Genomic DNA, 26,628 nt, shown 5'->3' on the forward strand with positions numbered 1-26,628 from the left:
CGTAGTCCTTTCGGGATTTTGTCTGCTTTCTTGCTACCAACAAGGCTACCATCGATACCACACCCACCCCAGTCCAACACCAGCATCTCCACATCATGGCGACCATTGACACCGCAAGACTTCTTACTGTGCCCACCCCAGTCCAACGCCAACATCTCCACAGTCAGGAGAGGGAAGTGGGAGGCTGATGTTGGGGTTTCTCTTTTGCTTCTGGTACATTGTATTTGCATGTTCCCTTCTTTCTCCCTCACCCAGTTTGTATTATTGTACTGTAAGTTCAGTGACTTCATCTTGTTTAAAATAGACACTAATTTTGCCCTTGCATCACAAGCCTTGCCTGCTTTTTTACTCACACTCTGCTAATAGGTCCCGAGTACAGAACCAGGAGTAGGAGGGCCTCAAAATGCTCAGGGTGTACCACGGGCTAGGAATAAGCCGTGGGAACGCAGACTCTCGTAGCAGAACCCCCTACAAGATCAAGCATCAGATCACCAAGATGCATTGCACTGCCTCATCTTGTCAGCTTGGATTGTTTTTGACCCTTTTATGGGGACATTGAATTGGATTCAATTGTATTTTGAATTTGGACTTTGGAGCAAATAAGGAATGGATTTGGGTTTGCCGTGAAGTTACTGTGAAAATCCCCTAATCGCCACACTCTGGCACCTGTTCGGGTACACTGAGGGAGAGTATAGCATGGCCAATGCACCTAACCAGCACATCTTTCAAATTGTGGGAGGAAACCAGAGCACACTGAGGAAACCCATGCAGACATGGGGAGAATGTGCAGACTCCGCACAGACAGTGACCCAAGCCAGGAATCGAACCTGGTCCGTGGTGTATGAGGCCGCAGTGCTAACCACCATGCCACCGTACCGCCCTTGGTTACTTGTGATCACTTGTGAGATCTTTGGTGTCGAAGCAGGTGGGATGACCGAGTGAATCCCTTACCGCACACACACAGCAGGTGAACAGTCTCTCTCCAGTGTGGATACGTTGGTGTACAGTAAGGTTATACGGTTGTCTGAGCCCAGACCCACAGTGAGAGCACCAGAATGATGTCTCCTCACTGTGAACACGTTGATGGCGCATCAGTTCCCAGGAACTTTTAGAGCACTTCCTGCAGGCTGAGCGTTTAAAAAGGTCTCTCATCGGTGTGAACCTGTTGATGTGTCAGCAAGATGGATGACCAAGTGAATCCCTTCCCACAGAAAGAGCAGGTATTCCCAGTGTGGATGCTCTGTATGAGGGGAGGGGTGGTCGCATGATAAGCAATAGACTGAAAGATATTGAGGTAAATAAACATTGGGAGACATTTATAGAAATTATGACTATTTTTGAACAAAAATATGCTCCATGAGCAAACAGAAACTCACTGGGAATATCTCTACCTCTCGAGGGACCTTAAATATGGAGTTAGATTGAAAGAGATTTATAAGATTATGAAGAATCCTAAGCATAAAGATGAAGAATTGTTTAGAAATCAGCGAAGGGCAATCAAAAATGGAAAAAGAGACAAAATTGAATATGATAATAACTCAGTCAGACTGTAAAAGTAGATTGCAAAGGCTCTTGCAAGTACATTAAAAGCAAGAGAATATTCTCTTTTTGACATAATTGAGTGTTTTTCTGGAATCACTTCAGAGGGCAAGCAAATGTAAACCAGGTAAATGTGCTTCGAGCTTAGTTAGCTGCAAGTGTTTGGTTTTGACAACAATCAGACTGCTTCATGGTCACTTTTACAAATACTGTACCAACGTTAAAAAAATCCAGATTTTTAAAATTGAATTGAATTTCTCAAACTGCTTTCGGTGGAATTTGATCTCACATCACCTGGATTATTAGATCAGCGACACGGTGGCACAATAGTTAGCACCGCTGCCTCACAGTGCCAGAGAACTGGGTTCAATTCCGGACTTGGGTGACTGCGTGGAGTTTGCGCATTCTCCCTGTGCCTGCGTGGGTTTCCTCCAGGTGGTCCGGTTTCCTCCCACCCTCCAAAGATGTGCAGGTTGGGTGAATCGGCCATGCTAAATTGCCCATTAGTGACCAAAGATGTGCAGGATTGATGGATTATCCATGGGAAATGTGTGGAGTTACGGGGATAGGACAAGGGCAGAGGGCCTAAGGGTAGAGATTCAGTGCAAATTTGACAGTCCGCATGGCCTCTTCTGCATTGTAGAGATTCTATGATTATCAGACAAGGCTTCTGTATTGTCAGCCGAGTTACATAATGGCTACACTAATGCACTGGTAATGGGTGCACGTGTTACTGACATAGATGCACTTTTAACTGAGCTCCCAATAAAAGAGTCAGCAATTTGTGCATTTCCTGCAAATGAATCAGAGTTGATTGAAGAATTAATTTTATGCCACATAAAAGAGAGGGGAGTGAGAATCATTAGCCTTAGATTGCATGCATCCAGTTTTATATGTCATCCTTCATTCCAAAGAACATTCAGAGACTCTCTAATATTAGGACATACTTATTGAGCAAGCAGGCTTCTTAAATAAGTTTACCTAGAAGTTAATTATTGAGCTCTTTAGAATTTATGTGGGCCTATTTAATTGCCTGGGGAAGAGTTATGTGTTTTAGATAATGCCTGTTGTCTATTTTTCTCTGCAAAGGTGAAAGTTGCACATTACTCTCCTCTGGATAGTACAGCTTGAATCAAGAATTCATTTCCATTAGAGAACAGGAGGAAGAAAGTGAACCAATTCATAGGGTCAGCTAAAGTAATCATTCACATTGAGATGTAGGAGAGTAAATTAAGTTTACATCAAGCTATCTTAAGGTAATGAAGTTAAATTCAAGTCTGACTGTCACTGAAATCTGGAATGAGTATGAACGTGGGTGGCACAGTGGTTAGCACTGCTGCCTCACAGCACTAGGGACCTTGGTTCGATTCCCGGCTTGCGTCACTGTCTGTGTGCAGTTCGCACATTCTCCCTGTGTCTGCATGGGTTTCCTCCGGGTGCTCCGGTTTCCTCCCACAGTCCAAAGATGATGGCCGTAGATTGGCCATGATAAATTTTCCATTAGTGTCAGGGAGATTAGCAGGGTAAATATATGGGACTATGGGTAATAGGGCCTGGGTGGGTTCATTGTTGGTGCAGGTTCGATGAGCCAAATGGCCTCCTTCTGCACTGTAGGCATTCCAGGAGTTGCCCTGGGATCCTTCAGCATCAACCAGATGCTCAAAATGGTGGTTCTTTAATTCCTTCATCACCATGATTTCCACACGTTCAGGTGGTATAGAGGCAGAGTTATATTCGAAGCAGCATTGAAATTTGTCAGTCCCTTCCTGCCTGGAACAGGGGCAAAGAGGGCTCAGAGCAGTTATCAGGAGGTGAAGGCTATACGGCCAATGATCTCCTGTTGGTTACCAGGATGGCAAATGGGGAAGAGTTTGTCTAAGGGTCTCATGCAAGGGAAAGGGGAGTGCAGTTGTGTGTAGAGGGCTGGCACTTTCCTAGTGCAGCACAGATTCCACGTACAGCAACGTTTTAGAATGAAGTAAAAGGGCATCAGATCAGCATATTGAGAAAACCACAGCAATTTCCTCATTAAGGCCATTTATTGTGCATCCCTAATTGTACTTGAACTGAGTGGCTTGCTGGGCCATTGTGGAGGGCTGTGGGTCTGGAGTCACAGATAAGCCAGACCAGGTAAGGATGGCAAATTTCTTGCCCTAAAGGACATTGGTAAACCAGATGGGTTTTTATAAGCAATGATTTCATGATCATCATCATACTTTTAATTCCAGATTTTTATTAAATTGAAATTTCACTACCTGCCATGGTGGGATTTGAACCCAGTTCACCAGAGCCTTGCTCTGGGTCACTAGTCCAGTGACTATACCACTACACCAACACTTCCTTCTTGCGAGCTTCTGTAAATGTAAAACTTTTTCAAAAAGTGCTTGGCTTCAGTATTTGCAAGTGGATAAATGACAAGGCATGTTGACACCGATCTTTACAGTTATCCACCACAAAGTCAGGAAGCAGAAGTGAGATTAGTGATAATTGCCCGTGGTGAATCAATATTTTAAACAAACAGATAGATTGAAACCTTCTTCAGGGAAAAAAAAAGAACTCCAGGGCCACAATTACTGTTGAATATGGAGTGTATTTTTACGGATGTGGCAAAGATAAGGATTAACTTTCAAATGATTGTATTGTTTGAGTAAGAGATCAACAGTGGAGACAACTTTCCCATTTGCTAACGTATCCCAGAGCTTTAACAGTTATTTATTACTTTGAAAACTCAAAGATATAAGGCACGTGGCAATGTGGCACTGCTGCCTCATGACGCCAGGGTCCCAGGTTCGATTCCAGCCTTGGGTGACTGTTCGTGTGGAGTTTGCACATTCTCCTCCTGTCTGCATGGGCTTCCTCCGGGTGCTCTGGTTTTCTCCCACACTCCAAAAATGTACGGGTTAGGTAGATTGGCTGTGTTAAATTGCCCCTTAGAGTCCCAAGGTGTGTCGGCTAGGGGAATTAACCACAAGAAATGTGTGGGGTTAGGGGGAACGGGGAGAGGGCCAAGAGAGATGGTGCAGAATTGATGGGCTGAAAAGCCTCCTTCTGCTCTGTAGGGATTCTATACATCTATGAAAGATCAGCTTTCAGTTAAATTAAGAACCCCGGGTTAAAGTGAAAACTCAGATACTGAGAACAAAGAGTGGATGCAATAAATTAATACACAAGTTGTCAGATTAGCAGATTTAAAAACCTGAGGTAATCAGTGAGAAGTAGTAAACAATGAGAGAAATTTAAAAATTTGGCTTCGCAAGATAGGAACTGAAATGGGCCATTCAGCCCCTCAAGCCTGTTCCTCCATTCAATGTCATCATGGCTGAGCTATATCTCCACTCCATTTACCCATTAGTAAAGAATTTCAAATGCCAAGAAAGATTGGCGGATGTAAGGTACTCTACAAGTTTGAAGTCCTGTGAAATAATGACTTAGTGACTGAGTGGCATGGCAGCACAGTGGTTAGCACTGCTGCCTCACAGCACCAGGGACCCAGGTTTGATTCCGGCCTTGGGTCACTGTCTGTGTGGAGTTTCCTGTGTCTGCGTGGGTTTCCTCCAGGTGCTCCAGTTTCCTCCCACACTCTAAAGATGTGCGAGTTAGGTTGATTGGCCATGATAAATTGTCCCTTAGAGTCAGGGGGACTACAGGATAAATACGGGGGGTTACGGGGATAGGACCTGGTGGGATTGTTATTGGTGCAGGCTTAAATGGCCTCCTTTTGCATTGTAGATTCTATGAAGTATAGGGTTATAGTGAGGATGTAGTGATGACAAAGAACAAGTCTACTTTTTTTATCGATTCTTGGATAATGTGAGCATCACTGGTAAAACCAGAACTTATTGCCCATCCCTAAGAACTCTGAAAGAGTGGTGGTGAGCCACCTTCTTAAACAGCTCGAGTCCATATGGTGCAGGTACATTCATAGTGCTGTTAGCAAGGGAGTTCCAGGATATTGACCCAGAGGCAATGAAGCAATGGCAATATCATTCCAAATCAGGATGAGGTATGGTTTGGAGGATAACTTACAGGTGGTGGTGTTGTTATGTGTCTGCTGCCCTTCTTCTTCAAGCTGGTAGTGTTCAAAGGTTTGAAAGGTGTTGTTGAAGAAGCCTTGGTGAACTGCTGCATTGTACCTTGTGGTGGTACATATTGCAGTCACGGTGTGACAATGGCAGGGGGAATGAATGTGGATGGGGCACCAAGGAAATGGGCTATTTTGTCCTGGATGGTGTTGAGCTTATTGTGAGCTGTTGGAGCTGCACTCTTCCAGGAAACTATAGAATTTCCATCACTCATGATTTATGCCTTGTAAATAGTAGAAAGACTGAGAAGTCAGGAGGTAAGTTACTCGGCTCTGAATAGCTGATTCTGATCTGCTGTTGTAGTCACAATATTTAAATGCCTGGTCCAGTTAAGGTTCTTGTGAATGACAACATCCAGGATTTTGATGGTGGGGGATTTAGTGATGGCATACTGTTAAATGTCAAAGGGAGGTGATGAAATGCTCTTGATGAATATAGCAATTGGCCGGCACATGTGCAGTACAAGTGTCATCTATCAGTCCAGGCTTGAATGTTGTCCAGGTCTTTTCATTGTATTTTCACTTTTTGTTGTATTTATATTTGTGCATTGTACAATGACAATAAAGTTGAATTGAATTGAATTGAACTCGATACCAGACTCAGTCAAATGCTGCCTTGATGTCAATGGCAATCATCCTCACCTCACTTCTGGAGTTCCGCTCTTTTGTCTATGTTTGGAGAAAGATTGTAATGAGGTCAGGAGCTGGGTATCCCTGTCGGATCCCAAATCTTGTAACTGGAGTTTAGGAATAACCTTTCATAGCAATACTGCTCTTAAATACCAGCAGGATAGAATTTTGTTGCAAGAGTTTGCAGATGAGTTGCTCTGTATAAAATTAGTAGGTAAATCATTGGCAACCTAGACACTTAAGCGATATTATTAATGCAAGATATCATGTAGCTAACCTGAAATACAAAGGCACCATTATGAACGACCGAGGTTAAGAGGATGGAATCAATCGAACGCTGTTTTGTGGTCTATTTATCAGAGGTAAATGTTGTCATTTTGTTTTCATTTATTAATCTCAGGCTATCTGGCAAGTCTGAAATTAATTATCCATCCCAAGTTGCCCTTGAGAAACTTGTACTGGGTCTTCCTCGTGAAATGCTGCAGCACAGGTGATGCAGTGTGGACTATCGACAGTATAAATAACCACAACCTCTGTTAAAATAATGACCTGAGTTTAGTGTTTGATAAAAAATGGTGTTCCATTTCGGTGGTCAGCATTGTTGTGAAGGAATGCGTTTCCGGGTGTTAGCTGTGCCTTGCTTGGTAGCACACTGACCTCTGTGTCGCAAGTTTCGTAGGTTTGAATCTCAGTCCAGGACTGAGCACATAAATCAAAGCTGGCACTGCACTGCAGGAGTGCTGCATTGTCAGAGACATTGGCCGGGATTTTGCGTCCCTAGTTTCCTCAGCTGCAAACGGTGTCGGTGGCGTCGAATCTCACGAGACCCGAAAAGCGAGATTCGTGCCGGCGAGACTTTGCGATGCGATTATGCCCCACCCCTTCCAGTGACACAATCCCGCCACGCAATGAGGGAAACCCTATTTAAATATATCCCAACATCGTTAGCCGGCTTCCCTGCTGTAACACACCACCCCCGCCCCCACCACCACCCACCCTCAACATCCCAGCATTTGGGTTTTCCCTCCCACTAAAGTTGCCTCCACCATGAGCTCCCCGGTGGTGGGAGGGGCGGGCCATTCAAATTACCATCGGCTTTGGTGGGACCGGTAGAATCCATCAGCAGCGAACAGTGAGCTCCTTCCACTGCAGGAAAACACGCCATTGAGGGGGGAGGGGGAGTGTGGAGGGGGGAGTGGGGAGTGTGGAGGGGGGAGGGGGAGTGTGGGGGGTGGCAGAGTGGTGGGGTGGGGGGGGGGGGGGGGATACGGGGGTGGAGTGGGCTGTATAATTCCGGTCCGAGTTTGTAAATGGCTGAGGCCCAAATACTAGACCTTGTTGTACCCCATAAATTATAGGCTGCCAACTGAAAAATGATGTGGAGATGCTGGCGTTGGACTGGGGTAAACACAGTAAGAGTTTTAACAACACCAGGTTAAAGTCCAACAGGTTTATTTGGTAGCAAATACCATTAGCTTTCGGAGCGCTGCTCCTTCATCAGATGCAGTGGAAATCTGCTCTCAAACAGGGCACAGAGACACAAAACCAAGTTACAGAATACTGATTAGAATGCAAATCTCTACAGCCAACCAGTTCTTAAAGATACTGACAATGTGAGTGGAAGGAGCATTAAGCACAGGTTAAAGAGATGTGTATTGTCTCCAGACAGGACAGCCAGCTGATTTTGTGTCTCTGTGCCCTGTTTGAGAGCAGATTTCCACTCCATCTGACGAAGGAGCAGCACTCCGAAAGCTAATGGTATTTGCTACCAAATAAACCTGTTGGACTTTAACCTGGTGTTGTTAAAACTCTAACTCTGTTTTCCAATCCTTAGTCTGCACTCAGTGTATTACTCACCACCAATTCCAGATGAATATACCCACAGTCAAGCAGCAGGACTCAGCCATTCAGCCCATCAAGACTGCTCCACCATTTTATAAGATCATGGCTGATCTGATAGTAACCCGAAATCTGTTTCCCACCTATCCCCAATTACCTATCACCCCCCCCTCCCCCCAACCCCCCCCCCCCATTCCGCCCTCTGCTTACCAAACAACCTGTCCACATCTGCCTTAAAAATATTCAGAGATTTTGGGCCGGATTTTCCATACAACCCCACGTGTGTTTTGTAGCATCAGCCCACCATTGGCTGCTGGTGGTATCTTCTGGTCCTGCCTTTATCAACGGGGCTTCCCATTGAATGCATCCCTTGCCGATGGGAAACCCACAGCTGGTGGTGCATCGGCGGCAAGATCCCGCTGGCACGAATGGCTGAAACATTCCAGCCTCTGCTTTCACCACCTTTTCAGGAAGAAAGTTCCAAAGACTTACAACTCTCTGAGTGAAGAAATGTTGCCTCATCTCCGTTTTAAATGGGTGACTCCTTATTTTTAAACATTTCACAAAAATGTAGGATCTCATTCTATCAGATATTAATTCAGGTTGGAGATCTTTAAAAAGATATAAGTAATTTTCTTTATCTTTCTCCATCCATTTTTATCAACTTCTTCACTTCGCTTTCTGTATTTTACTTTATGTATACGATTTAACAATTAATTAAATATTAATAATTATTTGATAGTGCAGAACTTGAATATTGTTGAAAAAAGAGATGTACTACCAAAGCTTTTCATCTTGCACTCATCAGGACAGGTAAGAAAGATAAACCAACAACAAAGGAAACAACAATTTATACTGCATGCAAAGATAGTGTTGATTGGTTGAGGCATTGCCATGAAGAATGCAGCAAAGAACGCTTAGCAATTAGCTGCCAAGGTTTAGTTTTAAATCCAAACCGGGCAGGTTGATTCTGATTGGTCAAGGTACTGCCATGGGAAATGAATCTGGGAATGCCAGTGCTTCAAGCTTTTGTTTAGTTGGAAAAGGCATGATGCATGGACATATTCTTTCTGCCTGCAACAGACAGGACTCTGTGTGTGAATGAATGTGGCTCCTGGCATGCATAAGTGAGGTAAGAAGTCTCACAACACCAGGTTAAAGTCCAACAGGTTTATCTGGCAGCAAAAACCACTAGCTTTCAGAGTGCTGCTCCTTCATCAGGTAAGTGGGAGTTCTGTTCACAAACAGGGCACATAAAGACACAAACTCAATCTTTATATGCCCTGTTTGTGAACAGAACTCCCACTTACCTGACAAAGGAGCAGTGCTCCGAAAGCTAGTGGCTTTTGCTACCAAATAAGACTTCTTACTGTGTTTAGCCCAGTCCAACGCCGGCATCTCCACATCATGCATAAGTGAGCTACACTTCAAGGCCAACTGATAATCAGAAATTGGTTTCAGTGTAGTTCTTAGCACAATCAGGATCATTTCGCAAGTGTTGCCAAATCATGGAATCGCATCTAATGTTTGCTAAGAAAATAACAATTTATAATATTTTTCTTCTGGTAACATCACTGTCATTTTTCTCATGTACTTGAAAACAGACTGGTGGGGTGTGATTGTTGTAATTTGGATTAAGGGACAGAGTGATTTCAAGGGTCTAAAATAACAGTAAGAAGTTGATGAACCAAATGGAATTTACACAAGGCAATGAAATAAATAGTTTTAAAATGGGTTGTTTTAGCTCAAAGGAGGACACGTACATGACTGTAAGTAAGTGAGGCAAAGAGTTAATAAATTTATATTTTAAATCGAGGTTAAAGCAAAGAAAGGAGTTTGATCATTTCTGGAATAAAGGGCACCTCTGAGAGACTGGATGAAAACAATTGAGGATAGACAGATCACAGGATGAAATGTGATGTGTTAGCTGCTTAGATCTCCCAAAAATCAGCATGGTAGCTTATCAGATCTCCCAGGAAGCAATGTAGACAATGCTAGACCTAAAGGGCAAGTTTCTGTCAGCCTCAAATGACACCCCAAAGGCAAAAGGGGTAAAATTCATGGAATTCTATAGATTTAAAAATCTATAAGGATAGTTGCTTAACAGAAAAGGGAAGGTTAGCTCTGAGTGTAGTTTAAGTTAAGACTTTTTGAAATGGTTTTAAAGTACAATTAATTGTATGAAATCATTCTTGTGTTTAAGTGTATTAAAAAAAAGATTTATTTTAATGCAAAAGCATCACAATTAGTCAGAGGCATCATTTCCTGATTTCAGAACACCTCCTCATAATATACAAATTGCAAATGAAAACATTTTGGCAGCTGTGTCAAGATTCCCTTTGGGGATTATGCAGCATGGTACTTTCCATCAGCCATGCCCTAACATGCTGGGCACTATGGTCTGAATTTTTCAATCATGGGCTGGTTGGTTATGGTCAGTCAGTACTTTGCCTGGTGCGACTGGCCAAAAAGATGTGCTGTTTGATACAATCTGTCAGTCATTAGGACATATGGTCTACATACCTAACATTGTACCAACACTGAAATTCATGAATCACATTAACCAGGGGCCTGTTCTTTGCAGAAAGAAAGAGCATGTCCAAGCATTATGCCTTTTCCAACTGAACAAAAACTTGTGGGATGGCCGCTTCCTGGCTCATTTCCGATGGCAATGCATTCACCAATTAGAGTTGATCTGCTTAGTTTGCTTTTGAAACAAAAGTTTGGCAGTTAACAGTTAACTGTTCTCTGCTACCTTCTCATGTCAACACATCTACCAATCAGAGTCCACTTGCCAACCAATCAGCCCTCTCTTCTCACGCGTAATGAATTGCTTATCCCTTTCCTGTCAGTTTTTCTTAAATAGCTGGCCTGATGATTGCAAGGCAGAAAGCTTTGTCTCTTTTTTCAGCAATTCTAACCTCAACTTCCTGTTTAAGACACTGCTTAACAGAAAAGGAATTCTTCAGTCCTATTGGCTGGAGAGTCTTGCTCTTGCTTGTCCCAATCACACAGGTTCCAGATTGCCAGCAGACAACATCAGGCATGAGAATCCCAATGAGTGAGAGTTGCCTCTCAAATATACTGAAAAGACTGTGGGAAACCATGAGCATAATGAAGAGAGAGTACAATTTATTCGCAACTGACTGCAAAACCTGAGGTGAATGTATACCGAGGGACTTAGAGAGACCAGAGATATTTTTGGAATGGGGAGATTAGTGAACTGTCAATCTAGTGCTGGAGTGAATTTGAATCATTTTGTTTGGATGGAATTCATGCTACTGTTCCCATATTTGGAGGGAAAGTGCTTTTCATGGTTCAAAGGAAAGTTTTGCTGTAAATTTAATGAAAGAGGACTTGTCGTTCAGATCTTGGTCTACTTTTCACATTGTATTTTCCTCTGCTAACTCATGAGCTCCAACGGCACTGCTTGGAGTCAGTGGGCTGGTCAGTATTAAAATTGTGACCAGCCTGAACGAGTACGCCACTACAGTAACTGACTTCATCAGTAAGTGTGTAGAAGACTGTGTGCCAAAGAAGCAAATCCGTGTGTTCCCCAACTGGAAACCATGGATGAACAGAGATATACACTGCTTGCTGAAGTCCAGGTCTGAGGCGTTCAAGTCAGGCGAACCTATCTATACAAGAAAGCCAGATACGATCTAAGGAGATCCATCAAAGATGCCAAATGACAGTACCGGACCAAGCTATTTTCCCAGGCTAGCCACATCGACCCCCACCGACTATGGCAAGATCTGCAAGATATAGCAGGCTACCAGATGGAGGCTTGTAAAATCACCGGCTCCAACGCACCCCTCCCTGATGAGCTCAATGCTTTCTATGCCTGTTTTGAGCAAGAGGTCAGTGAGAGCATAACCTCCACCCTGGAAGCCCTGGATGAACCTGTATCTGGGGTCACCTTTCCAGATGTCTGAGCAGCTTTCTCGAAGGTCAACCCACGGAAAGTGACTGGCCCGGATGGGATACCCGGGCCAGCACTCAGATCCTGCGCAGATCAACTGGCGGGGGTAATCGCAGACACCTTCAACCTCTCTTTACAACAATCTGAGGTCCCTATCTGCTTCAAGAAGATGATCATCATCCCGGTACCTAAGAAAAACCAAGCAGCGTGCCTCAATGACTATCATCTGGTGGCTCTGACATCCATCATTATGAAGTGCTTCGAAAGGTTAGTCATGGCATGAATCAATTCCAGCCTCCCGGATTGCCTGGATCCACTACAGTTTGTCTATCACCGCAACAGGTCCACAGCAAACACCATCTCCCTGGCCCTGCATTCAACCCTGGAACACCTAGATAACAAGGACATCTATGTCAGACTCCTATTTATTGACTACAGCTCAGCCTTCAACACCATTATTCCCATGAAACTCATCTCCAAACTCAGTGGCCTGGGCCTCGGCTCCTCCCTCTGCAACTGGATCCTGAACTTCCTAACTCACAGTCGACAATCAGTAAGGATAGGCAACACTACCTCCTCCACGATCATCCTCAACACCGGTGCCCGACAAGGCTGTGTTCTCAGCCACCTCCTATACTCCTTATACACCTATGACTGTGTGGCCAAATTCCCCTCCAACTCGATTTTCAAGTTTGCTGACGACACCACCATAGTGGGTCGGATTTCAAACAATGACGAGACAGAATACAGGAATGAGATAGAGAATCTGGTGAACTGATGTGGCGACAAAAATCTCTCCCTCAATGTCAACAAAATGAAGGAGATTGTCATCGACTTCAGGAAACATAGAGGAGAACATGCCCCTGTCTACATCATGTGGAGATGCCGGCGTTGGACTGGGGTAAGCACAGTAAGAAGTCTCACAACACCAGGTTAAAGTCCAACAGGTTTATTTGGTCGCAAATACCATAAGCTTTTGGAGCACAGCTCCTTCGGCGAAGGAGCTGTGCTCCGAAAGCTTATGGTATTTGCTACCAAATAAACCTGTCTACATCAACAGGGACGAAGTGGAAAGGGTAGAGAGCTTCTAGTTTTTAGGTGTCCAGATCACCAACAACCTGTCCTGGTCCCCCCATGCTGACACTATAGTTAAGAAAGCCCACCAACGCCTCTACTTTCTCACAAGACTAAGGAAATTTGGCATGTCAGCTACGACTCGAACCAACTTTTACAGATGCACCATAGAAAGCATTCTTTCTGGCTATAATACAGCTTGGTATGGCTCCTGCTCTGCCCAAGACCGCAAGGAACTACAAAATGCCGTGAATGTAGCCCAATCCATCACGCAAACCAGCCTCCCATCCATTGACTCTGTCTACACTTCCCGCTGCCTCGGCAAAGCAGCCAGCATAATTAAGGATCCCACGCACCCCAGACATTCTCTTTTCCACCTTCTTCCATCGGGAAAAATATACAAAAGTCTGAGGTCATGTACCAACTGACTCAAGAACAGCTTCCTCCCTGCTGCCATCAGACTTTTGAATGGACCTACCTCGCATTAAGTTGATCTTTCTCTACACCCGAGCTATGACTGTAACACTACATTCTGCACTCTCTCATTTCCTTCTCTATGAACAGTATGCTCTGTCTTATAGTGCGCAAGAAACAATACTTTTCACTGTCTGCTAATACATGTGACAATAATAAATCAAATCAAATCAAATGGACTTGCCTATAAGAAGTGGTGCTTGATTCTCTTGTTGATCCATTACTGATTCTCCCCTACAGTGTCAGGTAGAAATTTATCCTATTTTGACATAATGATAAAAGAAGGGAGATGTGTGTCCACATCGTGGTTTCATGATTGATCCAATTGTATAATTATCCGATATTTTTCACCCTGTTTTATATTTCAGTGGCTTTTTTACAGATTGAAGGAGAAAATTTTCCAGAAAACCATATTTTGCATCATCAAACATATTTACTTATTGGACTAATTGGCACCACTCATAACGGGCCAACAATGCAGAGGGGCACCCCCGGATGGATATTCGATCGGGTCCCCCCCTGCACAGCTGAGAGACTCGCGAATTTCAAAGACTACGGAAGATCCCTAATCTGCCTAGCAACAGCGCGCAGCTGCATTTTAAACTGGCCAAGGACGATCAAGATCCCTACGAAACGAGACATAGAGTGGGTTATCAAAACCAAGCTATCACTGAAATATTACCAATTCGGCCAAGGCAGACATAAAAATCTGATAAACTAAGATATAAGAATAAAAGATTAGAATGAAATACTCCAGACATCCAACAGGACAGGATGACATTAACACTCAATCTCACAAACAGGAAACACAGACACGAAACAATAAGATCAATTCAGATAAGAGGACACATAGAGAAGATAATGGGAAACGCATTTAGACACCGGGGCAGGACCAAGTAATCCCATTAACACGAACACACACCATACAAATGCTAATCGATGAAACTTCCTAGGGACTTTTTAAACTGACAGACCACTTTATACATATTGTAAAAATGCATAATCAAATGTTCCCGCTCGAATTTGGATCCCTATAAAGATCCAGAGCTGATGTGAAAGGATTGAGATCAACGTGGCCAAGCCACTGTTTCTGAGCTGGCTACGGGGGTCTCCCTGGGATCCCAGTAATTGTACAATAAAGACAAGCTTTGAACCTTGATTTGCGACTCGACTTCTATTCTGCACTGGTAAAGGGATATTTCCCTACAACAAGATCAATGGCCTTTCAGGTAACCTCAGAGGGCAGTAGCAATGAACCATGTACTGTGGAACTGGGGTTATTGTTTTCTTTACTCATTCGTGGGACAAGGGCGTTACTGGTTGGCCCATCCTTAATTGCCCTTGTTCACAGGGCAGTTGAGAGTCAACCACATTGCTGTGGGTCTGGAGTCACATGTCGGCCAGGCCGGGGGAGGACGGCAGATTTCCTTCCCTGAAGGACATTAGTGAACTAGATAGGTTTTTCTGACAATTGAGAATCGTTCCACAGTCATCAGTAGATACTTAATTCAAAATTTTTAAAGTTGAATTCAAATCCCACTTTCTGCCACGGTGGGATTCGAACCCGGTTCCCCAGAACATCAGCAGAGTTTCTGGATTAATAGTCTAGCAATAATACCACTAGGCCATTGTCTCCCCATTATCTGGGCTTTTTAAGGTAGCAGCTTCCCTTCCAAGAACAATAGAATCCCAACAGTGTAGAATTAGGCCATTTGGCCTACCGCGTCTGCACTGACTCTCTGAAAGAGTATCTTACCCAAACCCACTGCCACAACCGTGCACTTACCATGACCAATCCTTCTAACTTTAACATCTTTGGACACTAAGGCTTAATTTAGCATGGCCAATCCACCTAACCTGCTTATCTTTGGACTTCATGGGCGGGATTTTCTTGCCCCAAAACCGGAACATCCCGCCTGAGGTCAATGGACCTTTGCATACCCCTGCCCATTTTGATTCCCGTGGCAGACAGGATGGGAAAATTCTCCTCATATTTTTACGACAGTTCAGGTTTTAATCATCATCTTCTGGTGTTCTCCCTAAAATGAACAGGTATCTTGAGCACAACTTTCCAAACTTGAGTTACTCGTCCAGCACAATAACCACTTGGCTAACAAAACCATGACTGGAAACCAATAACTTATCCAGGGATCATGCTAAATCTCATTCATTTAACTATTCAATCAGCTTATCTATGTGATGCGACAGGTAGACAACTGCTTAATTTACGTTTGCCGTGATTGGACTTCATTAAATTTCAGTTGCCGTTACAGTCACATTTGCTGCTAGAAAAATTACGCCTTTGGGCTAAACCTAGTCATTTAGTGGAATAGTTGCCCATTTACCACTGACCTTAATGGTTCTGTCAGACGAATAAAAAGATCAGGAGCAGAATATGCATGAACACCACTTATGAACATCACTTTTGCAATGATATTTTTTTGTTTGAAATTCAATTCTTTTCCCCATTAACCTGTCTATTTTATAACTCTGTCTTATGAATAATTTATACGAGTATCCAATTTATGGCAACATTTTCTGATCACTATCAGCCAAAGCTATTTAGTGGCTATGTACACTAAATGGCGTCACTTCTGCCTGTAAAGTATTTACAAGCTCGTTGCACTCACGGCTCCTTCGCAGTCGAGCTCGGACATTGCCAGCAGCAACAAATGGAGGTGGTTACCTCACCACCTGACCAACAATCTCCTCCCATTTTTCCCACCCCCAACCTCACCCTGTCAGCAACTGGGATGTTGGCCCGCAATCCTTTCGATGTAGGGACCACCAGCGGGATGTAAAGGATTGGTAAATTCACCTTATGAGCCTTGTCTGCTTGTGTCATTTCCAAACCAATGCTGTCAATGTCATATTAATCCCTGCATTTAGGCTCACTTTACTTCAGATTATAAAACAATTACTAAAGCTCACCGCAATGATACTCACAGACTTCATCAGGGAAACAAAAGACATTTATTAACAAGGAAAACCTGTATAGAGGCGAGGCAGCGACCCCCGTCCCCAACCCCCCCAGCTGCCCTGGAGCAGCCTACCAGTTGCCCTAGTCCCTCTATGTCTTCAACATGTCTTCAGACTGTTTTCTGCCCAAGAGAGGACTGCACACTCTGGTGTAATTATTCACTCTTGGTCCCACAAGCCAGGTGCCTCTCTTCTGCTGGGTTGCCCTTAAAGCACCACAATCACCACATCCCTCCTCCTTTAACTGCTTTATACAACCTACAATGACCAAGTTACTTGGTGCTAAACTCGAATGAAACATTATGCATTATTTAATTGTAAATTGAGTCTTTGAAGGGGTTTTTCTGTTTCTTGTAGAATGATGTAATTCTTTAGTCTGAGATGCGTCCACCAGATTGACATTAACAAGAACTGCAAATAATATGTACCACTTTGGGCACAGAGTTCATTGCTAAGTGCTTCCATGGAGATATCAGTTATGTCTATAACAGGTACTTCGGTGCTTACAGATTCAAAACATTTCTTGACGGCAACACTGACTACTGGAGTGTCTCTCTACTCCTCAAGTGATCCATACGTTTACAAATGCTCCTCCCCTCCATGTCCACTGGGTATGACAGGAACCAAGTCACATAGACAATGGGTTAAATTCTCTACCACACCCTCAGCTGGGACTCTTTAGTCCCGCTGCAGAGCACGGAGATTTAGCAGAGCACCAAATCTCTGTTCTTGCTGGCAGCTGTCGTAGTGCTTTTCACTGCTCTCCTGGGGTCTTTCAGTGTCCTCATGGGGTCTTTCAGTGACCTTCTCAGATCTTTCACTGCCCTCCTTTGGCCGTTTGAAGAGTCCCTTTATCCTCTGCTTTTGTGATGTGCCCATTTTTGTTGGTTTCGCTGGAGACCCAGTCCAAAGGATATTTCTAAAAAACTTTTTTACTCTTCTCATATACAGATGGAGATCTTCTCCTTATTTAAAACTTTGGAACAGCAGTGCCTGCAGTCCTTCAGTGCAGGAATGTTACCCCAACCATACAATCCTCCCTTCCCCCCAGCCTCCGCACCCGCCACTCTTCCCCTATTCAACAACCACATCCTCCCCCCCATCCCCCCAACACAAACAAGCTCCACTCAGATCAGGAGTCTGGCAATCTCAGCCTTTTCCTTTTCCCAGGCTTCTGCAACAAGTTCTCCAGCTCCTTGGGGCATTTGTCCATTTTCTCCAAACACTCTTTTCTTTCTCTCTTTTCTTTCTCTCGTAAAAGAAAAGCTCTGGAAGCCGCCTTTCTTCCTTAAGCTCTAATTCTCCTTAAAAACAAAGACTGGCATTCTCCGACCTTGTCCACAGCTGGGATTTTCATAGAATCCCGACAGTGCAGAAGGAGGCCATTTGGCCCATTGGGTCTGCATCAACAACAATCCCACCCAGGCCCTATTCCAGTAGCCGCACATTGCTAATTCCCTGATACGAGGGTCAATTTAGCATTGCCAATCAACTTAACTTGGACATCTTTGAAGTGTGGGAGGAAACTGGAGCACCTTGAGGAAACCCACGCAGACACAGGGAGAATGTGCAAACTCCACACAGACAGTGACCCGAGGCCGGAATTGAACCCGGATCCCTGGCACTGTGAGGCAGCAGTGCTAACCAATGTGCCATCGCGCTGTCCCATGGTCTCACCACTGTGAATGGAGATTTGGTTGAGCGCAAAATTCTCCATACTCTCTGGCAGTGGTAACAGGATGTACAACATTGGAGAATTCTGGCCAAAATCACAGCTCTTGCTTCTGAGGGTGATTTTGGCTTCATTTGTTTCCTATATATTTCTATATGTTGACTGCACAAACCAAACCAGGCTCGATCTGTATCTGCCCCTCAAGATCTGGCAATATCACAATAACCCACTGGGTCTATTCGTCCAAAGGTAGGCATTTAGCTGAGTATATTTTTTCCTCCCTTCAGATGATACAAACAGGATACTCACACGTTTTGGGCCATAGACAGTGTTCCCATAATCCATCCCATCCTCGTTGCCAATGTAATAATGTGCACTCAAAGACTTCATCAGGAACACAAAAGGTATATTTATTAACAAGAAAATAATGCACAGAGGCTGGCAGCCCCGCAGCTGCCCTGGAGCATCCACCGGCTGTCCTAGTCCCCTACATGTCTTCAGAATGTCTTCTGCCCAAGGGAGGACTCCAACCCCTGGGGCGATTACCCACTGTCAGTCCCAATTGACCCCTCAAGTCAGGTGACCCTCTTCTGTTGTGTTGCCCTTAAAGGGACAATCACCACAATCACTTTATATTTTACTGGATAAATGCACACTTTGCCATGACATTAATGAATATTGATCAGGAAGTTGTAGGATATGATCCCAAATCATTCCTCATTTAGCTGATCTCATCCAAGAACGCCAAATTCCCTTGAATACCACCACAGTTGGTTAACCATCTGGAATATGAGCATGAAATGTGAATAGGATTTAATTTAACTCTGTTGCCCTCTCGTCGACACAGAGTGGTGAATTCATTATTGCCCGGTTGGTAACCTTTGGGAGTAGATTTCCCACCCATTGCATAACTCTCGGCTATTCTCCTATTCCCGTTCCTGGGATTTTAATAAAAATAAAATTTGGCAGGATGGAGGGCTACCTGTTCTACTAAAATTACCACCCAGAGGATGATGGTGAAAATTTAGCTCTCACTATCCAATTGCACGGATGCAAAATGATCACTTGAGTGAGAACAATGAAACTGTGTACCAACGGTGCCTCACAATGCTGTGTTCTCAGCCCCCTTCTCTTCTCCTAAAAACTCATGACTGTGTGGCCAAATTCCCCTCTAACTCAATTTTCAACTTTGCTGATGACATTACCGTAGTGGGTCAGATCTCAAACAATGACGAGACAGAGTACAGGAATGAGATAAAGACTCTGGTGAATTGGTGTGACAACAATAATCTCTCCCTCAATGTCAACAAAATGAAAGAGATTGTCATCGACTTCAGGAAGCGTAAAGGGGAACCTGTCTCTGTCTACATCAATGGGGACGAAGTAGAAATTGTCGACAGCTTCCAGTTTTTAGGTGTCCAGATCATGGTCCCCCCATGCTGACACTATTGTCAAGAAAGTCCACCAATGCCTCTACTTTCTCAGAAGATGAAGGAAATTTGGCATGTCCGCCAAGACTCTCACCAACATTTACAGATGCACCATAGAAAGCATTCTTTCTGGTTGTATCACAGCTTGGTATGGCTCCTGCTCTGCCCAAGATTGCAAGAAACTACAAAGGCTTACGAATGAAGCCCAGTCCATCACGCAAACCAGCCTCCCATCTATTGACTCTGTCTATACTTCCCTCTGCCTCAGAAAATCGGACAGCATAATCAAGGACCCCTCGCACCCTGGACATTCTCTCTTCCATCTTCTTCCGTCAGGAAAAATACAAAAGTCTGAGGTCACGTACCAACTGACTCAAGAACAGCTTTTTCCCTGTATTAAGTTGACCTTTCTCTACACACTAGCTATGACTGTAACACTACATTCTGCACTCTCTCATTTCCTTCTCTATGAACAGTATGCTTTGTCTGTATACCGTGCAAGAAACAATACTTTTCAATTTATACTAAGACATGTGACAATAATAAATCAAACCAAATCAAATCAAACTTGAGTCAACACCTTCGAGAGGGGGCAAGTGAAGCAAACCAGGCCAAAGGGAATATAAAGCAGCTTTGCTATTACCTTCTGATACTTTACAACTCGTACTCAGGCCAATATCTTCCAAGAGATGTTCTTACTCACCACAGAAATATAGCATAAATGCTTTATGTTAGGCTGTACTTTATTTAACATTGCCACTGCAGTCCTGTTTTTAAACAGTATCTATGTGCCTTTTGATTTCCAAACCTCATATATAATTTTTTTGTGAACAGATAGGCAGAAAATACTGTAAAACCCCAGTGTGGAATTCTTAAATCACATGTAAATATAACATCTTTTAAATTAGACGCCGTGCAAAAAATAATTTTAAAAGGGCCAATGAACAACATAGAGGCCAGAACAACATTCTGTTTGGAATGAAACTTGTCCCTCAAAAAGTCGGATGCTTTTATGAAGGGGTTTGCTGTAGCTGGGAGGATTTCAGACAACATTGAAGCATTGTAATTTTAAAAATGTTTTGGATGTCACGCTGTCATTGTACATTTACTGAGCCCCTCACTCTCAACACTCTTGACCAACGCACCCACCTTGCCATCATCATCACCTCCCCACCCACGCTCTGCAGCACCAAAGAACAACAAAGACCTGTTATTAGCAGTCAGTATGGAAATCTTTAAAGACTTGAGTGACAGTGCCACAGCATGCCTGAATGTATCACTGGATCTCAGAGTCAGAAATGTTTGTGATGGAGTCATAGAACAGAAACTATTGCAGATTTCTAACAGCTGATTTCCAACTGCGTTCAACAAGAAATTTACTTATGTATTGCCTTCAATGTAGTAAAATGCTTCAAGCTGCTTTGTAGGAATGCTATCAAACTAAACTTGACGCTTATCAAGAGCAACACTTATCACAAAATGAAATATTAGAGAAGAGGACCAACGGCTTGGTCAAGACAGCTGTTTTAAGGAATGCCTTAAACATAGAAAACAGAAGCAGGAGGAGACCAATCGGCCCTTCGAGCTTGCTCCACCATGCATTTTGGTCATGGCTGATCATCGAATTCAATATCCTGATCCCGCCTTCTCCCCCTTATCTCTTGATCCCTTTAACCCCAAGAGCGATATCTAATTTCTTCTTGAAATCAGACAATATTTTGGCCTCAGCTACTTTCTGTGGTAGTGAATTCCACAGATATAAGACATAAGACATAAGAACTAGGAGCACGAGTAGGCCATCTGGCCCCTCGAGCCTGCTCCGCCATTCAATAAGATCATGGCTGATCTTTTTGTGGACTCAGCTCCACTTACCCACCCGCTCACCATAACCCTTAATTCCTTTACTGTTCAAAAATGTATCTATCCTTGCTTGAAAAACATTCAATGAGGTAGCTTCAATTGCTTCACTGGGCAGGGATTCACAACCTTTTGAAGAAGTTCCTCCTCAATTCAGTCCTAAATCTGCTTCCTCTTATTTTGAGGCTATGCCCCCTAGTTCTAGTTTCACCTACCAGTGGAAACAACTTTCCTGCTTCCATCTTATCTATTCCCTACATAATCTTATATGATTCACCACTCTCTAGAAATTTCTCCTCACCTCAGTCCTAAAATGTGTACCTTGTATCCTCAAACTATGACCCCAAGGTCTTGACTCCCTCACCATCAGGAACATTCTTGCTGAATCTACCTTGTTACAAGTTTCTATGAGATCCCTTCTCACTCTCCGAAACTCCAATGAATATAAAGGAGCACAAGGGGGTACAGAGGCATAGGAAGGGAATTTCAGAGCTTAAGGAGGTAGAGAGATGTAGAGATTGAGGGAAGGAATTCCAGAGCTTGGCAACTGAAAGCATGTTCATTAGCGGTGCAGCGATTAAAATTCCAAGACCTCTCTTGTCCACTATAATAATGAACCACAGCAGTCAAAGCACATTGGAATGATAGCAAATGGCAGAGGCTGATCAGGATGTTGGCAGCGACAGAGAAGTTCAGAGCATTTTAAGTTTGCCCTTGGGTTGAAGTCAGCTGATCCTTTGGCTTCGGCAAGACTTTTCTATGCAAGCTAATGCTGCTTTATCACAATCTGTTAGTCTTTGTAAGAAGTGCAGTCTCCCATTTGCCCTCACTGTCAGTTATTGACTTTAGGATTTGACAAAGGACAATTGTACACAGACATGAGCTTTTAGGCTCAACCACAAATGTTTCATTATCAAAACGAAACACTCCTGATGCCTTAATACAAGAGCATTAAACTAGTGTAATAATGCCACACAACACTTGAAACAATGACTTATTAATAAAAAAAGCCTCCATGAAAAAACACAGACAAAATCTTATGTTCCTGCTCAAACCTCAGCTTAAATCTCCTCAGGATTTAATTGTTACCCTTAAATTATCCTTAAAGCTCAGCCCCAATATTCCTTGGTTGGCCATTCTGGTGCGAGTTGAAGGTCCACAAATCAGGACAAACTTTCCCAATTCTCCTTGGTGACCGCAGCACAAAACTCAACCATCTTGTCTTTTTAATTACAAAATTTTATCAAAAATATCAAAGCATATTTTCTGGAGACATCCTGTTTGGAGGGTCAGTGCTCAGCACCTTTTAATCTCTTTCAACCTGGCTCCTGCCTTGGCCCAGACAAATCCATTCATTGCAATGTTGTTTCCACGACTGAAACAATGGATCACACATCACATCAGGTGTGATGTCTCTGGCTCCCAAGTTGATAAAGTTCATGGAGAAATCATAGAAACATAGAGTGCAGAAAGAGGCCATTCAGCCCATCGAGTCTGCACTGACCACAATCCCACCCAGAACCAATCCCCATAACCCCATGCATTCACCCCAGCCAGTCCCCCTGACACTAAGGGTCAATTCAGCATGGCCAATCCACCTAATCCGCACATCTTTGGACTGCGGGAGGAAACCGGAGCACCCGGAGGAAACCCATGCAGACACAGGAAGAATGTGCAAACTCCACACAGACAGCGACCCAAGCCGGGAATCGAACCTGTGTCCCTGGCTCTGTGTGGTAGCAGTGCTAACCACTGTGCCACCATGCCACCCGTGATAAAGTCCATTCTTCATTAGTTGTTGTTGATGCTTGGTTGTATAATGGTTGAATTGCCTGGGGCCATCATCTCTGATGGTCTCCCAGTTTCTTTCATTAGATTACCTGATGGCCACTGTTTCGTCTTGTAGATGGTATGGTCCCAATGTTTTGATTTCTGTATCGACATCTTTTGAAGATTAACCCCTTACAGTACAGTTGAGATTTGGTCTGTTTGTTTCCAGAGTTTATGTGCATGAAGCTTTTTCAGTTTCATATATGACAAAACTCAGTTGGAGGAGATTCCGATGCTACATCTTCTGGTTTTGTCTCTATTTAATGAGAAGGAGGGGATGTAGACCATCAGTGAATGAGCCATTGTACATTATCCTGAGTTTCAGGGAGAATTTCATCCAGCTTCAGTGAATCAAGTAAAATATATCCATGTTATTAAATTGGATGACCTTGTGACACTACCTTTTTGCTCCGCATTTCAAAACTTAATCAGAGATTAAGTTGTCACAAAGTATTATTTTCAGTTGTAAATAATCCTTTGTCAATTCTGTGCCATCAAGCAGTAACATTAAATTTAATTATGCACATTAGATTTTTTTTCTATGATATTCATCTCAACATGCAACAACAAAATATAACTTAATCTACAGTCCAGTTTCCTGCTTGTGAGACATTTGTGCAAATCATCTGCTATGTTTGTTTTAAAAATGTATTTTAAAATTAATTTGTTGCCTCTAATGCAATTTGGGACATCTTGTAGACAAACACAGCTGCACATTATTTATAGCCCTTTGCTGAAGAACATAGAGATATTATAATTATAAATTGGGAACAATTATTTATTAAAAATTAGTTTAAGTTTATTTATTATTGTCACAAGCTTACATTAGCGTCATAGAGTCAGAGAGGTTTACAGCATGGAAACAGGCCCTTTGGCCCAACTTGTCCATGCCGCTCAGCTTTTACCTCTAAGATAGTCCCAATTGCTCACATTTGGCCAATATCCCTCCATACCCATCTTACTCATGTAACTATTTAAATGCTTTTTAAAAGACAAAGTCCCCTAAGCACCCTATGCTCCAGGGAAGAAAAGTCCCAGTCTATCCAGCCCCTCCTTATAACTCAAACTTCACTGTAATAAAGTTATTGTGAAAATCCCCCAGTTGCAACACTCCAGCGTCTGTTCGGGTACAATGAGGGAAAATCAAGCATGGCCAATGCACTTAACCAGCACATCTCTCAGACTGTGGGAGGAAATCAGAGGACATCGACACAGACACGGGGAGGACATGCAAACTCCACACAGATGATCACCCGAGCCAGGAATCGAACCCGGGTCCATGGCGCTGTGAGGCAGCAGTGCTAACCATTGTGCCAACGTGCCGCTGACAATTATCACTGTCCTGGGTCTATTCTGCTATTTCTCTGTTAATCTGTTTCATTTACTTGCAACAATTTTTACCTGCCATCATCTGAGGGAACTATGTTGCTGATATATGCTGTGATCCCTGTGGAGATTGATAACTTTTAAAATGATATTCAAATCTCCAGTTCATTGCTGACACAAAATCTCAAATTTTACCATTTTTACTGTAAGAAAAGCTGCAATTTTTCAGCCTTGTCACTCTGTTCACTGGGATTTTCTGGTACTACTGATGTGAAAAGAGGTTTTTATGGTTTTGCAAAGGCTCACCAATCCCATCCTGGAACCACTGAAACCTCTGTTCACATTGGTGGAACTGGAAGATCCTGTGGTGTCATGAAGTGCTGGAAAATTCTGGCCGAACAGATTAAACATACCAGTGAATAAACGCTATTTGCGTTGGCAACGTATATTTTAAATTACAGAACAGAACTTTTAACACAACTAAAAAAAAACACCGTGTGGTTTACTTTACACTCTCCTTTAAGTAGATATTCAAATCTCCAAGAATCAGTCCAAAATGATTCATAGCTCCTGAGGGGTTAATGCTGATCTTTTTCTTTCCAAGCTTTTAATTCCAGAGCTCTATTTCAGCTTACGAATTAGCCAGTCAACTTCTCCTTGGTTCAAGTTAGGTAAATCTTCCAGCCTTGTTTCAATTCCCCACAGATTTTTCTTTTTAATCGGAGCATGAGCTCCATGTGTATTTCTCCTGGTGAGCCATAAGGACTTTTGGTTCCTAGCTACTCTTGCTCTTTTTGGACAGACAGATCAACCTGTGATATAGAGTGATATTTTAGGAAAACCTGAAACCTGATATCACAATGGCTTTCTCTTTATTCTTCCCATCTTGAAGCAATGTTGATTAGCTTTCTTTGAGACTCCAAGCCTCTTTCATCTTGGAAATAAATGAGTGGTTTGAAGCAAATTGTTTGCAACTTAACATTTTCAACACTTCTATCAAATTTTGGAGACTCACAGCCTATCCACTGTAAGCGTCCAAGCTTCTGTCATTGTTTCTAAGTGTAAAAAGTTTGCACCTTCTTCCTGATAAAGCAGTCTGAGCTCCCTTTAATTACTAACACCCAGGCTTGCTGTCAGGTAGTCTGTAGAACTGGTCACATGACCCCCAGTCACAAAAAATAACAATCTTATAAATCTCATAATTGTGACAACTCTCTATGTGAACAATACTATTACTGAGCTGCTGATGAAAAATGGTGAGCTGCTACATAGGCAGAGATCCAAAAGCCATGGAGGTTGCAGAGTTACGATAAACTCAGCAAATATAACCTGCAAGTGGAATACTTTAAGGTAAAAGCAAAATACTGCGGATGCTTCAATCTGAAACAAAAACAGAAAATGCTGGAAAATCTCAGGAGGTCTGACATCTGTGGGGAGAGAATAGAGCCAATGTTTCAAGTCTGGCTGATGAAGGGTCATCTAGACTCAAAATATTGGCTCTATTCTCTCCCCACAGATGCTTTTTATTTACATAAGAACATAAGAACTTGGAGCAGGAATAGGTCACCTGGTCCCTCGAGCCTGCTCCGCCATTCAATAAGATCATGGCTGATCTTTTTGTGGACTCAGCTCCACTTACCTGCCCGCTCACCATAAACCTTAATTCCTTTACTGTTCAAAACTTTATCTATCCTTGCCTTAAAAACATTCAGTGAGGTAGCCTCAACTGCTTCACTGGGCAAGGAATTCCACAGATTCACAACCCTTTGTATGAAGAAGTTCCTCCTCAACTCAGTCCTAAATCTTCTCCCCCTTATTTTGAGGCCATGCCCCCTAGTTCTAGTTTCACCTGCCAGTGAAAACAACTTCCCTGCTTCTATCTTATCTATTCCTTTCATAATCTTATATGTTTCGATAAAATCTCCCCTCATTCTTCTGAATTCCAAGGAGAAAATATTTATTTATTAGTGTCACA

Source organism: Mustelus asterias, chromosome 14 (genome assembly GCF_964213995.1).
Source record: "Mustelus asterias chromosome 14, sMusAst1.hap1.1, whole genome shotgun sequence".
NCBI lineage: Eukaryota > Metazoa > Chordata > Chondrichthyes > Carcharhiniformes > Triakidae > Mustelus > Mustelus asterias.